Source organism: Cnephaeus nilssonii, assembly GCF_951640355.1.
Source record: "Cnephaeus nilssonii genome assembly, chromosome: 8".
In the NCBI taxonomy this organism is placed as follows: Eukaryota; Metazoa; Chordata; class Mammalia; order Chiroptera; family Vespertilionidae; genus Cnephaeus; species Cnephaeus nilssonii.
The window spans coordinates 16,379,559-16,395,733 of NC_137079.1; the positions used below are offsets into that span (position 1 = coordinate 16,379,559).

Sequence of the window (16,175 nt, forward strand, 5' to 3'; positions counted from 1 at the left end):
GGTAGTATTGGGCAGCTAGAGAGCAGCATATGGATGTAGTATGGGTGTAGGAAGTTTGAAAAGGGGAAGAAGATAAGAGACAGTGTTTCGCAAGGCAAGGAGAGGACACCCAAATTGAACAGAAAATTTTTACAACTCCTGTGCAATATATTATCCCTGCTGATGTCTGCATTGAAAGAGTTTATTCTTATGTCTCACCTACTGCTTTCCTCCAAATTTGCCCAATCAGAAAGGTCTAGGTTTCTTCAGCCTAGCCTGGTACCTCCTTAACTAAGCTCAGAGGGAGAAAAGAGGATGTGGAGATTCGTGCCCTCTTGTATCTCCTCCTCTCCATCTAGGCAGGGCAGTCACTCACCATTTGTGTGCTCATTGTGTGGTGAGCACGCTGTCTCTCATACACACATGAAATGCAAAATAAAGCTAGATCAAATGTAGCTAACTACGAGCATCCACACCTCTGTGTTGAATTTTCAAAGTATGATGGCAACCAGGTAAGCATTCACACTAAATGTTCCACGTTTCCATTAACTGTTAATTCCCATGCAAAGAGGAGGTATTAGTCCCCTTCAAGATGGGAGCCATGAGTGTGGCAGAGGTTTCACACTGGCAGCCAGGAGGCTGAGCATGACCCTCTGACATATTTTGTTTGGCTTTCACAATGTTTTAAAAAATTGAGCCAACCTTGGAAAATCAGAACATCTCACATTAAACTCCAGAGTTTGAGTTTCTCTTGAAAACTGCTAAGATAACCCTGGGGCCATATTCCCACAGGGTAGTAATGGCCTGCAGTAGAGTAATAGCAGCCCCATCACCCCAGGCTTGTGATCACCCTGTCCAGGACCCCTGGGCATATGCACAGACATCACCAAATCCACATGTGGGAGTTGCCTAGCTGGCTCATGTAATCATGGGTATTCACTATGCCCAGATCTTCCTGATTGGAAAGCCAGGGGGAATATGCCATCAAGAAAGTGGCATGATGTAAGTTTTTTCATGATGGATTTATTGCCAGGGAGGTATAAAACTTAGGGGGAAGTGAGGTTCTAGAAGGGAGAAATTAGGGTTCTGGATGCTGCTCCTAACTGGATGTGATCCAAGAGGTGGAGCAAGAAGAGGAGGAAGACAAAGAGGAGAGATAGTTCTCACTCATTTTCTAAGTTTATCTATAATTCATATCTGCTGGCCACCCAGTAGAGCTAGGAACAAGAAAATGTAGTTAGCCATTAGCCAAAATCCGTGCAATTGTTGCAGCTTCCTTACAACAGTGGCCTTAACATTTAGAAGGATCTATTTTCCTTATTAATGAAAGAAAAAGACAGTGTAGCAATAGCCTGGGGTCTCTGTGGGTGAGAGCAGGTTGCACAATGGCTTGTGGCCTAGCCAGCTGAATGAAGGGACGCCCTGCTCTCTGGTGACAAAGGGCAGGCAGATCATGGCCGCCATGTGCCACTCATTCCAAGGTCCAAAGAGCAGGTCAGCACCATCCCCTGTGTTGGAAGAAGCTTGGCACACAGGACTGAGAAAAAGTCTTCCATTGTTTAAAACAGTTATCTCTGATGGATTTCTATAGACTTAGCTTTTATTTTAAAGTAACCGAATTTTTAAAATAGCAGAAAAGGGATGGCAACCCAAACACAACAGCAGCTTTTTTTTTTTTTAAAAGCAAATTGGATAAAAAGATACTGCTTAAGAAAGACCTGACTCTCCTTCACATTCCTGAGGTAGAATCTAGATAGCTCTTATAAACTTGAGTCTACTCTGCTTGCTGACTTTGGCTTAGTGTCCTTTTAGAGAAAGAAAAGACTTTTGAAAGTCCCTCAGCCCATGTTGTGTTTTCTCTGCTTTGCAATGTCTAATTCAGGAGGCCAATTTTAGCCACACTGGGCAGGTTCCCGAAGGAGGGTCAGGTCTCACATGTTCTGTAATGACCAGTTTATATTGAGGACCAAACTGGACCCTTTTAAATGACCGTGCCCCTCGCCGGGATCTAGTTTCCCACTGACAGTAGTCATAGTGTGAGCTGGTCATTAAGTCATATGTTTGTTTGAATACCCATTTGGAGTGGGGACAGGGCTGAAAGAAAGACCTGTTAGAAATGGAGAGATTGACGGAAACTTGACTTGTGTTTTATTATAAATGTGTTCAGTGACTTTCTCCTGAATCCCAAATCTGATAAATGCAATCTGAAACAAACCAGTGAAAAACAAACAAACAAAAACGGCAAGTTCATTTTATCGTTGCCTTTCCATTCTAGAAGTTTCTCTCCTCCATCTTCCTGGAGCTGAGTCCAGCCTACCAGGATGGCTCTCAATTCACATCTCTTACTGCAACCTTCAGTTCTGAAAGGATTCAATTTTTCTTTTAGGACACAACATGGGCATTTATATACCATCATCCTATGAGAGCCTTTGCATTGCTCTGTAAGTTTTACAGAGTTGTTTATCTTTGAACTTGTGTATGTATTGTCCGCTCAACTAAACTTTAAGCTCATTGAGATCAGTGGGTACATCTTGTACCTTTTTGTCTTAGTTAGCCATGGCTCTCTGAACTGTGCTGTCTGTGCACACATTAGATTATCAGAAACAATTTGCTGAAGGAATGGCACAGGGATTGATTTAAAGCATAGAGTTTGTACAAAATAGTGCCTATCTTTGCTCTTGTTTGGTAAAGTCAAGGGACTGGGAGGTTTATTCAAATAGCAACTCAGAATCAGAATCTTACGTGTCTAGAGCAAGTCTTCTAAACCCACAACCCAGTAGATGGTGTCCTCCATGACAGTACCATGGCCTATGTTTTTATTTTCCTGGTTCTATGTCCCCTTATCTATAAAACACACATACACCACACACACACACACACACACACACACACACACACACACACACACACCATATACCTCTCTGCTTTGATTGTATATTCTTCTTCATCTTCCTGAAAATATTAAACTTCATAAAAGGTAAACTCAGTGCCTAAGGTCAAACCTATTGATTGAGTGGTATGTCTCAGGAACTACAAATTTAGGGAGTAAATTATTAATGTCAAGATTCAGTTTTTAGTATTTTAATTAAACAGATACCTAGAATTCAAGAGCACTAAGCCTTCCTGCATTGTACACACTGCTTTACCTTTAATACTAACATAACATTTATAAGCATTGGGAAAGCCAAGAAAGGGCAGACCTCTTAGGAAGGGGAGTGGATTACACCATGCTCTCACAGCACCCCGGGCTGTCTGGGGCAGTCCGAACAATGGAGGCGATTGAAGAATCAAATGAGTAGGTGATCTTTTACATCTTTACAAGGCATCTCCTGGAATACCCCACCACTGGGATTTCAGTGGTCCTGAGACTTCCTTCCTCTGGCACAATCTTCCCATCATGATGGGCCATGATTCAAGATATTTATATTACACATGCCCAAGCAACTTTTTTTTTTCTAGTAAACTTGTTTTGAAAAGGACTAGGGCTCACCCCAATGACCAAAAAAAATATTTTTTCACTATTATGTCAAAGTGCCTGTTTGAGCTGAATTGTGTCCCCCACCAAAGTTTCTATGTTGAGGTCCTAACCCCCAGTACCCCAGAAGGTGACTCTATTTGGAGATAGGGTCTTCAAAGGAGCAATAAAGGTAAAATGAGGTCATGTGGGTGAGCCCTAGTCCAATATGACTGATGTCTTTATGAGAAGAGGAGATTAGGACACAGAGATGTCCAGAGGGAAGGAGATCACATGAAAATCTACTTTGATTGTATATCATCACTAGCCGGTTTGGCTCAGTGGATAGAGTGTCGGCCTGTGGACCAAAAGGTCCTAGGTTTAATTCTGGTCAAGGGCATGTACCTTGGTTACAGAATCCTCCCCAGCCTGCGCCCTGATCAGGGTTCGTGCAGGAGGCAACCAATCCATGTGTTTCTCATACATTGATATTTCTCTCTGTCTTTCCCTCGCTCTCCCACTCTAAAAATCAATGGAAAAATATCCTTGGGTGAGATTAAAAAACAAACAAATAAACAACAAAAAAGAAATGGGAAGAATACAGCCATCTACAACCCAACGAGAGGCTTCAGAATAAATAACCCTACTGATAACTTGATCTTGGACTTCTAGCCTCCAGACTGTGAGAAGACAAATTTCTGTTATAAGCCACTCAGTCTGTAGTACTTTGTCACGACAGCCCAAGCAAACTAATATAGTGCACTCTTATTTTTTCAACACATCTGAAAGAAATAGTAATAGTACAAAGTACCCATGAAAGGTTATTTCCAAAGCCATGAGGATAAATAGGAATTGCAACTCTGGTTTTCCAAAGTCTTCACACTTTCTTTTCTATCAATTCTACATTAAAAAAAAACAAACACCTGTTATTTTAAACAAAAAACTTGATTCCTGTGGAACAGCAGTTCCCAATCCCAGCCTCACATTACAATCAACTAGAGAGAGTGGAGGGAAATTACTGATGACCAGTCCGCCTCAAGAGTTTCTGAACGATTGGTCTGCGTTGGGCGCCACCACCCCAACTCAGGGGATTCGCCTGTGTAGCTAGGATGAGAAAGAGTGCTCTAAAAATCAGGTGACTAGAAAAGCCCTGAGAATAGAATGCTTACAAAAAGCATCATTCTATTTCTATCTTTTAAAGGCTCAGAGTTCATACATTGTTTTAAATTGCTCCATCAATACAAAATCTATTTCTTATTCCAAATATCTCTCCATTCTTCCAGTGCCCAAATCATCAGGGAGTTGTTATTGCACCATTCAGTGAGAACAGAGACTGTTTAGTAATTTCCTCACCATGGATCAATGCAAGTTACAAAATGGCAGCGAGAGTTTTCGGGAGCATTTAAAAGTCTTCAAGTCTCAGGAAGCGTCTATGCCTAGAAGAAAGTCCATTTGGACAGGGGTACTCTGCGTCACCCTAATTAGCAACAGAGCAACATGAGCCCCGTGGAGAACTGGCCCAATTTGGTGGGGCTAGATTGAAAGCCAGTTCTCTGGAACTTGGCAGCAAGTGGAAGCACTGTGGGTGCCAATTAGCTGGAGTTGCCTTCAACCCCTCGCTGCTTAGTGGCAGCTTTTTAATGTTTGTTGGTTTTTCATTAAAGATTGATCCAGCTCTGTGGATTTTTAATGTCCTTTTATTTGGTAAGTCAATCCCAGCCTGGCAGGGTCACATACACAAAATACGTAAAAAAAAAAAAAAAAAAAAAAGAAGGAAAAAAAGTCTTACCAGAAAGTGACTTCTAAAATTCAGCTCTGTCCTTCCAGAAGAGAAAGAAAAACAAACAAAAAAAGATGGTGGCAAAGCCCTGCTTCAAGGCTGTGAAGTATCTGGGGGGCCTGGAGTGGGGAGGGGCTGAGAGGAGTGAGAGGTAATCTTACGCAGTTTTTCCGAAAGGACAAAATTCTGAATGCTTTCTTTTCCTCACAATAGCTCTGAGGTTATTACTTTGGGTCTTTAAGAAAAGTAAGCAAGAAAGTAGCTATGCCCGCTGGAGACGGAAAAGAGGTTACAATAGTACATTGGAGCTTCATTTTGGTCTTCATTGCCAGAAGCCACTGCATTGGCCAAGTTCAACACATTTACAACTGGCCTCTTGAATATTCTGATTGGCTAGGCCAAGTAACTTGCCTAACCAATCAGATCGAGCCTCTCTGGGGCAACTCCAGATTAGCTGGAAACCTAACCTCACGACTGGCAAGATTCCCACAGGCAGTTCATCTTCTATCTAAAGAGGCATCCTGACTCTATTTTCTGGCAGGAGCTAGTAATACCACTGCTTGCTAACAGCTTCATTGATAACTTGCCCCAAGTGGGATTGTTCTTCCATCTGTGAGGGCCAAGTTGTTTCTGCTGTGGTGAACTGGGCTAACTGGAGCTGGTAATCTAAGGAATTATACTATATCTATCTATCTCTATCTATCTATCTATCTATCTATCTATCTATCTATCTATCTATCTATAAAAGCCTAAGTGACTATTTGACCGTTTGACCATTCACCGGTAGCTATGACTTGCAATGACCACCGGGAGGTAGATGCTCCGACCCATAGGTTAGGTTGCTTCTGGGGCCCTGTCAGCCCTAAATCTGGTTCACCTGCACCCTGGACCCAGCAAAGGGAGGAGGGAATATGTCTGAAGACCAACTATTGACATAACGTACCATTTGAGTGATGATTCTATCGATTCAATGGATGATGCCAAAAAGGAAAATTTTCCCATTGAATTTCTTAATAGTATTACCCCTTTGAGAATGCCATGTCATAAATTAAAATTGAAAGCAGGTGCAATCATCATGCTACTGAGAAATCTTAATAGTAAATGGGGTCTTTGTAATGGTACTAGATTATTATCAAAAGATTGCGACCTAACATAATCAAAGCTGAAGTGTTAACAGGATCTGCAGAAGGAGAGGTTGTTCTGATTTCAGTAATTGATTTGTCCCTGTCTGACACTGGCCACCCATTTAAATTAATTCAAAGACAGTTTCCCATAATGCCAGCATTTGGGATGACTATTAATAAATCACAAGGACAAACTCTAGATATAGTAGAAATATTCCTACCTGAACCCATTTTCAGACATGGTCAGTTATATGTTGCTTTCTCTCGAGTTCAAAGAGCGTGTGACATTAAAGTTGTAAATACTTCATCACAAGGGAAATTAGTCAAGCACTCTGAAAGTATTTTTACTCTTAATGTGGTATACAGGAAGATATTAGAATAGGTTTAATCAATTTATCAGTCATTGTTTGTATCAATGTTTTTATATCATGTTTTTGTTGTTATATCATGTCTTTGTTGTTGTTATATCATGTTGTTATTGTTTATTTATTAATAAATTTATATATTATTTTCATATACATTTTACTAATTTTCTTTCATCTCTGACACTTCTATTATAGAGAAAGGGCATATAGTGATATTAAAATATTTCTTCTAATTAATTCCCTTTCATTGTACACGAACCCATGCACCAGGGCCACTAGTCTATATATATAAAAGCCTAAGCAACCATTTGACCATTCTACTGGTAGCTATGATGCACACTGACCACCAGGGGGCAGACACTCAACGCATAGGCATGGAAACATGGGACAGACTGATAAATCTCAGAGGGAAGGGGGAAGGCAGAAAGAGATTAACCAAATATCTTACATGTATACTGGAGGCCCAGTGCATGAATTCGTGCACCAGTGGGGTCCCTCGGCCTGGCCTGCAGGGATCGGGCCAAAACCGGCTCTCTGAAATCCCCTGAGGGGTCCCAGATTACGAGAGGATGCAGGCCCGGCTGAGGGACCCCACTGGTGCATGAATCTGTGCACTGGGCCTCTAATATATATCTTATATAATAAAAGGGTAATATGCAAATAGACAGAATGGCAGAACAACCAAACAACCAATCAAAGTGTAATATGCTAATGATATGCTAAGCCTGCTCAACTGCTTGCTTTGATGTGCACTGACCACCAGGGGGCAGGCAGTCAACTGGTTGACCAGTTGCTATGATGTGCACTGACCACCGGGGGGCAGATGTTCCGACCAGTAGGTTACCTTGCTGCTGGGGTCCGGCTGACCAGGACTGAGCGAGATGGGCCGGACATGCCCTGGAGCCCTCACACGGTTGCTCCCCGGCTTGATCATGCACCGGTGGGGTCCCTCTGCCTGGCCTGAGCTCTCTCGCAATCCTGGACCCCTTGGGGGATGTCGGAGAGCTGGTTTCAGCCCGATCCCACAGGCCACTCCTCTTGGGAGGGTGCCAGATACAGGTCTCATGGCTGGTGAGTGCTGCCGTGGTAGCATGAGCCTCTCCCTGTTGGGACTGATTGGGTGAGAGCCCGTGGTAGGCACAGCGGGGCCAGGATGAGTGGGAGTGGCAGTGGAGCTGCAGGTGGCGTTGGACTGCGGGTTTTGGCCCAATCCCTGCAGGCCACCCAGAGGGACCTCACCTGTGCATGAATTCGTGCACCGGGCCTCTAGTGTACATACACACACACACACACACACACACACACACACACACTAGAGGCCCGGTGCACGGAATTCATGCATGGGGGGAGGGACAGCCCAGCCTGCACCCTATCCAATCCGGGACCCCTCGAGGGATGTATGACTGCCGGTTTAGGCCCCATCCCGCAATCCAGGACTGCTGGCTCCTAACTGCTCACCTGCCTGCCTGCCTGATCACCCCTAACCACTCTACCTGACAGCCTGATTGCCCCTAATTGCCTCTGCTTGCAGGCCTGATCACCCCCTAACTGCCCCCATGCCGGCCTTGTCACCCCCTAACTGTCCAGAAGGAAGTCAGACATCCAGAAGATGTCCAGTCTACCCGGTCTAATTAGCATATTACCCTTTTATTAGTATAGATATGTATCCTGTAAGTCATGACTCCCTGTATCTTGTACTATCCTGTCTGTCTCTCCAGTCTTTTGCCCTCTGTCCTCCCATCTCCTACGAATCCAGTAAGAGTTGCTGATTTTTCAGTCTGTTCAGCTTTTTAGTTGCTGTTAGGCTGGTGTGGCAGTTTCCAAGTGCCTTATACTTGGAACTGGAAACCAGAGTCTGCCCTCCATTTTTAAGACAGAAAATACACTTTTAAAAGTTTAATTTGAATGAATTAGAATCCCTGGGAGAATATGCCAACATTTCTTGAGATAGTTGGTGTTGCAAATCTAGGTTTGGAGATTTCAGGTTTGGAGACTTGGATGAGAAAAAAAGTGACCTTGAAAAGGGAAGAAATTCTAGAGTGTGGGAGAAGAAATATTGAGAAGTGAGGAGGGGGGGACAGAAAAAGTACACAAACTCCTCACAAAATAGGATCTCTACAGGAATATGAGTTTTTATTAAAATACAACTTTATTGAGCTATAATTGATATATAATATTGCATTAGTTTTAGGTGTACAACATAATGATTTGATATATGTATATATTGCAAAATGATCACCAACATAAGTCTAATTAATATCCATCACCACACATAGTTAAAAATTTTTTATGCTATGAGAACTTTTAAGATCTACTCTCCTAGCAACTTTCAAATATACAATACAGTGTTGTTAACTGCAGTCACCATGCTGCACATTGCATTGCCAGGAGCTATTTATCTTGTAATTGGAAGTTTGTGCCTTTTGACCCCTTTCACCCATTTCTCTGGTCCTCCACCCCACACTTCTGGCAACCACCAATCTCTTCTATTGGTGCATTTCCAAAAAGATTCCACTTACAAGTGATATCATATGGTATGTCTTTCTCTGCCTGACCTATTTCACTCAGCATGATGCCATCGAGTTCTACCCATGCTGTCACAAAAGGCAGATTTTCTTCTTCTTATGGCTGAATAATCCATTATACATATGCATATCACATCATGTTTGCCTATGTCTTCACTATTGTTAGCACTTCCCTTCACCCATAGCTGAACGCACGTTAATATTGCGACAGATAATCTAGAAGGGTAAGATGATAGTGGGAGATTCCTTTAATACAAACCCAATCTCCCGTGGATTTAGAATCTCAAATTAGACTTAAGATTAAGTAGGAAAAGTAGACTTCAAAAAATCAGTTTATGAAAAATGTTTAAATTTCTAGATGATAGAGGCATTCTTATTCTTTTCTTTTTTCTAAGCTCTGACCCCATGGTAGGAAAGTTATACTGTTTGTAAGAGTCCTACAGCCCCAAAGAGTCTCTCTTTCTTCTTTGCTGGGCATCTAGAAATCTTAAATTAATCCATGTTGTGCAATCTACAATCAAACAGGGAGATTTTTCAATGGAAATGATACAAATCTATCATTATTGGTTTATTACACTTGCTTTTCTTTTTAAAATATATGTTTATTGATTTCAGAGAGGAAGGGAGAGGTAGAGAGAGATAGAAACATCAATGATGAGAGAGAATCATTGATTGGCTGCCTCCTGCACGCCCCATTGAGCCTGCAACTTGGGTATATGCCCTGACTGGGAATTGAACCGTGACCTCCTGGTTCATAAGTCGACACAACCACTGAGCTACGTTGGCTGGGCACTTTTTTTCTTTTTAAATACAATACAATTCAATAGCTTCATTCATTCCTCTCCTAACCCACAGTCTCTCAAATAGACAGTTCCAAATCAGCCATTTAGCAAGTGTTTTCTCCTATTCTGTGATTTGCTTCTGTTACCTTTAAAATAGACTGCCCACTTGCTTGGAAGGCATGACTAAAGCTCAAACTCAGCTTGTCTGGCCTGTTCACAGGGGAAGTTTTGCCATAAAAGATGAATTGCAAAGAAATAGCTAAGTAGAACAAAAATAGTCAATGCAATTTTCCTTTGGTGCATTTTTGGGCTAATGATATTTAAATCAATAAGACTGAAAAATAAAAATAAATGTCAAACCAAATACCAAAGAATGAATAGCCTACTGCAAGATTGCTAGAATCATTAGCAGTTCCCTGGGCTCTGAGATTGCTCTGAGAACCATGTCAATACACTAGTCTCATGGTAAATCAAAACATCTAAAAAGCCAATACTTATTTTGTCAAAAGCACAAATGTAAATCTAACTCAGACTATGAACAAATTAACACATGTGCTCAAGCTGGGGTAGTTACCAATTATTGTTAAAATAATATTTCTATCAAGAACTTTTCTTCTAAAACTCAAAATCCTAGAGAATCCTAAAAGTTATGAAGGACTTAAGTTATTATCTAATGTATTTCTTTTATAGATTTGAAAGCTGTGGCTCACAAAAGTTAAGTGACTTGTTCATAGTCACATTGCTGGCCTGTGCCTCTTGACTAGCCCAATGACCTTTAAATGTTCATATCTTGACACCCTTATCTTAAGTATCATCCAATGATCTCTCCCCCATTCTGCTGCAAAAGACCATCTTCTGCTGATAGATCTTGGCCCTCAGGCACCACACCAAAGATTCCTTTGTCATTGGTCATTGGAAGTAGATCCAAATGGACACTTTAGGGCTAAACTTTTCCTGTGTGTAACTTCCAAATGGGGACTTGTATGTTGCAAAGACTGGTAACTGCATCTCTGGGGTGTTTAACCTGCCCTACTGAACTACACCAGACTAGAGCTGAGAAGTGGAAAATTTACTTTCTTTTCTTTTTTTTTTTAATATATTTTTATTGATTTCAGAGAGGAAGGAAGAGAGAGAGGTAGAAACATCAATAATGAGAGAGAATCATTAATTGGCTGCCTTCTGCACCTGCACGTCCCCTACTGGGGGGGATTGAGCTCGCAACCTGGGCATGTGCCCTTGGCCGGAATTGAACCTGGGACCTTTAAGTCCACAAGCCGACGCTCTATCCACTGAGCCAAACTGGCTAGGGCGAAAATTTACTTTCTTAAAGATCATGAAGGTAGGCTGGAATGTGTTTTGCTAAAACCAAACTCAGCTGTGTTCCCTCAAAATATTTTCACTGTACAGGAAAATCTTTATGGGATACTTTAGACGTTTTAAGATCTAGGAGAATAGTGACAGAAGAAGTAGAGAGAACTCACATAAAAGGAGTGTGAACCATGGAAGACACCTTTCTAGGGAAGCACCCCAGCCTATGAAGGGAAAGCATAGATGGCCCTGCCCCTGTGACCGTGTTTACACGTCATAGAATAGGGACACAGATTCTAACTTTCCCCTGATAAATCTGTAATCTGATCCACATTTTATCTAAGCACACACAACTGATCCTTTTCTGGCAAACTTGGGCCTGGCTGAGCTAATAATGAACACAATTAGTTGAAAGGTAGTAGGATTGGGGAAGATGGTGAAACCCAAGCCAGTTATGCGCTATGTGTACACCAAGATTTGTGTGGTGATTCTTAAAAAGAAAGTCTAGTTCGCATTTCTCTCAAGCTACGGGGTTATGTTTCCCAGACCCTTCCCGCCTTGTCTACCTAAAGAAGCATACGCTCTTAGTCCTGTCCAGTTGAAGCCCTGGCTGAAAGGAGAAGTCACTGGTCATTCTGGGAGACCCTTTGACCCATCCCTGATGTGACTGTGAAGGAAACTGTGAATGTGCCAAGTCTGTCCAGACGATGACACTACTGTTTATTAAGGGCTTACTGTGTGCCAGGTAGGCACCTTGCTAAACACAGTAACTCATGAAATTCTTAGAACCATCCTGCTTTCCAGTGGAGGAAGTGGAAACTCAGAGAACTGAAGTTTTCTGCAAGGCCCCTCAGTTGAGTGATAGCCAAAGCCTGGGCTCCTCCTCATGGTGGCTCTCAGCTCATCTCCACCACAAAGACCAGCTGCCCTCGTTCTAGTAGTCTTGCCCTCCAGGCTCCTCACTGCAGTGCTTCCTAGGCTTGCTCTACCCTGGTTTGGGTTCCCAACCTCTAAGAAGTTTCTGTGGCATGAGAGAAAGAGCCCAGACAGGTATGGGTTTAAAACCCAACTCACCACACATAGCTATGAAATCTTGGGCAAATTGCTTAGTCTGTAGGTCTCAATTTCCTCACCTATCCTATATAATAAAAGCCTAGCATCCGAACAGCAGAAACAACCAGAACAACCGTTCGACCAGTCACTATGATGCACATTGACCACCAGGGGGCAGACACTCAACACAGGAGCTGCCCCCTGGTGTCAGTGCACTCCCACAGTGGGAGCAGCCGTTCAGAGGGCGGGTCAACAGCCGCTCACTTGACTGGGATGAGCGGCATTACCACAGAGGGCTGATCCCCGTAGGCCACGCCCCCCACCAGTGCATGAATCCTGTGCACCAGGCCTCTAGTTAAATATATAGTTCTTTTGCATTGTGGACTCATTTTTTCCAAGGGTCAGATTCTGAAATGAGCAAGTAAACAAAAAACAAAGACAATTAGGTGTGTCCTTGACATTTCCTTAGGGAGGTGACACTTAGAGCCCCCTGTATGTGATAGGCACTTTTCTCCACTGGGGATGCAGAGGTGGTCAAGACAGGTGAGGTCCTGCTCTTTTGGGATTTAGTCATTTGGTTGAGGGTGAGAGTCATCACCTACCAGTGAGTAGTAATGCTGTTCAAAGTCTTAGACAGGGCTAGGGAATGATGAGGAGAGGCTCCTCCAAGGAGATGGCATTTCAGTGGGGATCTGAGCGACATTCTTTGGCCTCTAGGAGAAGATAAATGGAAAGAGCACCCAGGTAGAGAGAACAGCTAGGATAAAGCTCCTAAGGAGAAAATGAGCCAGAGCAAAGCAGGCTAAGGGGAGCGTGGTCTGGAAGTTCAGGACTATATATGTGGTTTCCTTCCAAGGATCTTTATAACACTGATATTCCTACTATCATCACACAGATGGAGTTTAGTCCCACTCACTATTTCTAATTTGTGAAATGGTAAGAAGCATGGACACTGGAGTGAGAGAGCCTGGGTTTAAATTCTGACCCTGCCATCTACTAGCTATGCATTTGGACATGTTACTTAAATCCGCTGTGTCTCAACTACCTCATCTTTAAAATGGGGACAATGATAGCCTCTATCCAGTAGGGTTGTTGTGAGGATAAAAGGATTTAATATATGTTAAGCCCTTGAACTAGTTCCTGGCACATATTAAGCCCATTAAATATCATTTCCTATAGGAAAAAGAAGAGAGAGAAACATGGGGTAACACATTGTAGTTTTGTAGCCCCTCAACTCCTTATGAGATCAAAGTGAACATAGGTGACTTTCATCGCATCATCTTGGCAGTCATTCTGGTAAAAGTACTCTCTGCAAAGCTGGGGACCCACTGGGTCATCTCTCTCCTAAATTAGAGGAAGAGGGAGGTGATACCTCAGTCATTTACACAGCATGTGGAAAATGTAAAAACAGCAGCACAATGTCCAAATCTGCCTCCTAAAAGCATTGCTAAGTAATTCACCATCCCTGAGACATAGGCAGATGGTGAGATCCCTTGAAATATCTGGAGGCTTTATAGAGTAATAACGCTAGAACAATGCTATTAGAAAAAATCCTGTGTTAGAAACATCTAATGCCTGATGACCTTTACTGCTATCCCCTTCAGCTTCTGCCGTTTCTATCTTAAAACTTTTGAAAATTATTTTTAAATGTAATAGGAAGAATTATCAATCCATTAAGGAAAACAAACCTATCCAATTAATGAGTGTTCATGGGAAGAGAGCTTGCTGCTGCAGGGCTAGATAAATGCCAACCCAAAGCTACGAAATCACCCCAGCAACATGGTCCAGTTCAATTATTTTGTCCTCACTCAGCCAAGTAATTGATATCTGATTATTTTGACTGGTGGATGTTGATGGAGAGGGAGTGATTTCTCCCTGGGCTGGACCAGCATCACAAGCAGCTTCTGGACTGTGGCTCAAGGAACAAAAGAATGTACAGCACAGGGAACATGGTCAATCATACTGTAATAACTATGGATGGTGCCAGGTGGGTACTGGAAATATCAGGGGGAACACTGTAAAGTATATCATTGTCTAAGCACTATGCTGCACATCTGGAACTAATATAAAATAATATTGAATGTAAACTGTAATTGAAAATTAAATTTAAAAAAAAGAAGAATGTACAGGGCAGGCTCAGCTAGTGACTGTGTCCCCAGACCAAGCCACCTGAGAAAACAGAGACAGGGTAGCCATCCATGAGTTCAGAGTAGAGACAGTCCCCAGCCACCTGTCAGTCTTCTTTCTGGGAGTTCGTACCCCAAATCAGCCCCTTGAACTTAGTAAAACTCTCCAGTTTAGATCCAGAATCTGCTTAAGCAACTTTCTGCTTGACAAAAATAAATTAGGTGGTGATTCCCTCCCATCCACCTTTAGCAGAAGTAGCTGTGACAGTGACAATGAACATTGCTTAAAAAGCCTATTTTTAAATGATTGATTGAGTGCTTCACTTCATGCTGTTTCATGACCTTGGTAGCTAAGTGGTTATTTAATGAGGGATTTGTAAGTGCTGTTACTTCACATTCAAGAAGCACAGGGGAAAGTACCCTTCAGATGCCCATCTCCAGAGTGAAGTGGAGATAAATGCTGAACAGTCATTTGGATAATTAGGGAGTCTAATTACTATCCAGGGACATGGGATTTCAGCACTAACCAGAACAAAGAAGCAGATTATGCAGCTAATTATCATCGCACACACAAATAAGTTCTGGTTGTTCATATCGGCTTCTGTTCAAGATTGTTATTAACTTAGACAATGCCATAGGACTTGTTGATAAAAGACATCCCATCTGCAAGAAAGCCTTCGTGGAAACAAAGCTCCAAGAGTCAAGCCAATATTGAGACTGAGAAAGATCAAAGAGACACCTCACCGTGTTCACTGTTTCCATGGAGCTTGGTTAGACAACTATTGGGCTCTGTCATGTTTGTTGACAATTCAGCAGACAGAGCTCTTAGACTCCTGCCAGGTCAGCAAACTATTTATCCCCAGGAAAATATAACATGATATATTGGTCAATAGAACATATACTGTTAGGATGAAAAACACACTCATGTTTTTTGTTTGTTTGTTTGTTTTGTTTTGTTTTTTAGAGTTGAAAGGTGATGACCTCTGGCCCAACCCAGAGAGGTTAAGAACCAGTGTGGCCCAGCTAACACAGAGAGGGGCAGGCTCAGAATATGAAAGCAAGTTTTCTGGACCTTGATTCAGTGCTTTTTATACTTCACTGATCTCCTTTTTAGGGAAGCCATTAGAGTTTGTGGAGTTAAAAAAATCAACAGAAATATCCATCTGGCTTTACACTTCAGATAGGATCTCTCAAGTGCAAAGGAGAAGGGCCTCCATTGCTAAGAGCCCATCTCTCCTAGGTTCTGGACAGAATTGCTACTTCAGAATGGGGATAAGAAACAGAGTGACAAGGAGGAGACACTGCATTCTTCTTGGTAGGGGATGAGATAGCAGGGATAAGTTCTCTTCATGAGGGAAACCCACAGAAAAGTGAACTCTGTGGGTGGGTTTGTTTAACTACAAAACATGTATTTACTACAGATACATAGAGTATTTAGTATGTGGAATGCATTGCATCTTTTTATGAAAAGGATTATAAAGGGGATGTGGGTGGATAGGGATGAAGATTAGAGATTAGAGGGTGTACTTAGTATAATAGTCACTTACCTTACAGTTCTATGTCAGATGCAACAGTGGGCTCAATGGGAATAGAGAGGGTATATGGCACCTGGTTTCAGGTATAAATAGGAGATAGGGTCACTTTCTTTATGTTTTCAATTGTATTACAAGTTATTGAAG

General features: G+C 42.2%; 1 pseudogene across 1 annotated transcript in view; it reads left to right on the top strand.

The window, feature by feature from the left end:
• The first annotated feature begins 907 nt into the window (after nt 1-907).
• Nucleotides 908-16,175, top strand: part of LOC307104479 (securin-like) — a 53,651-nt pseudogene continuing 38,383 nt past the window's right edge. Inside the window, exon 1 of the transcript in view lies at nt 908-981. The product of the transcript in view is annotated as a securin-like (transcript). The remainder of the gene's footprint in view (nt 982-16,175) is intronic.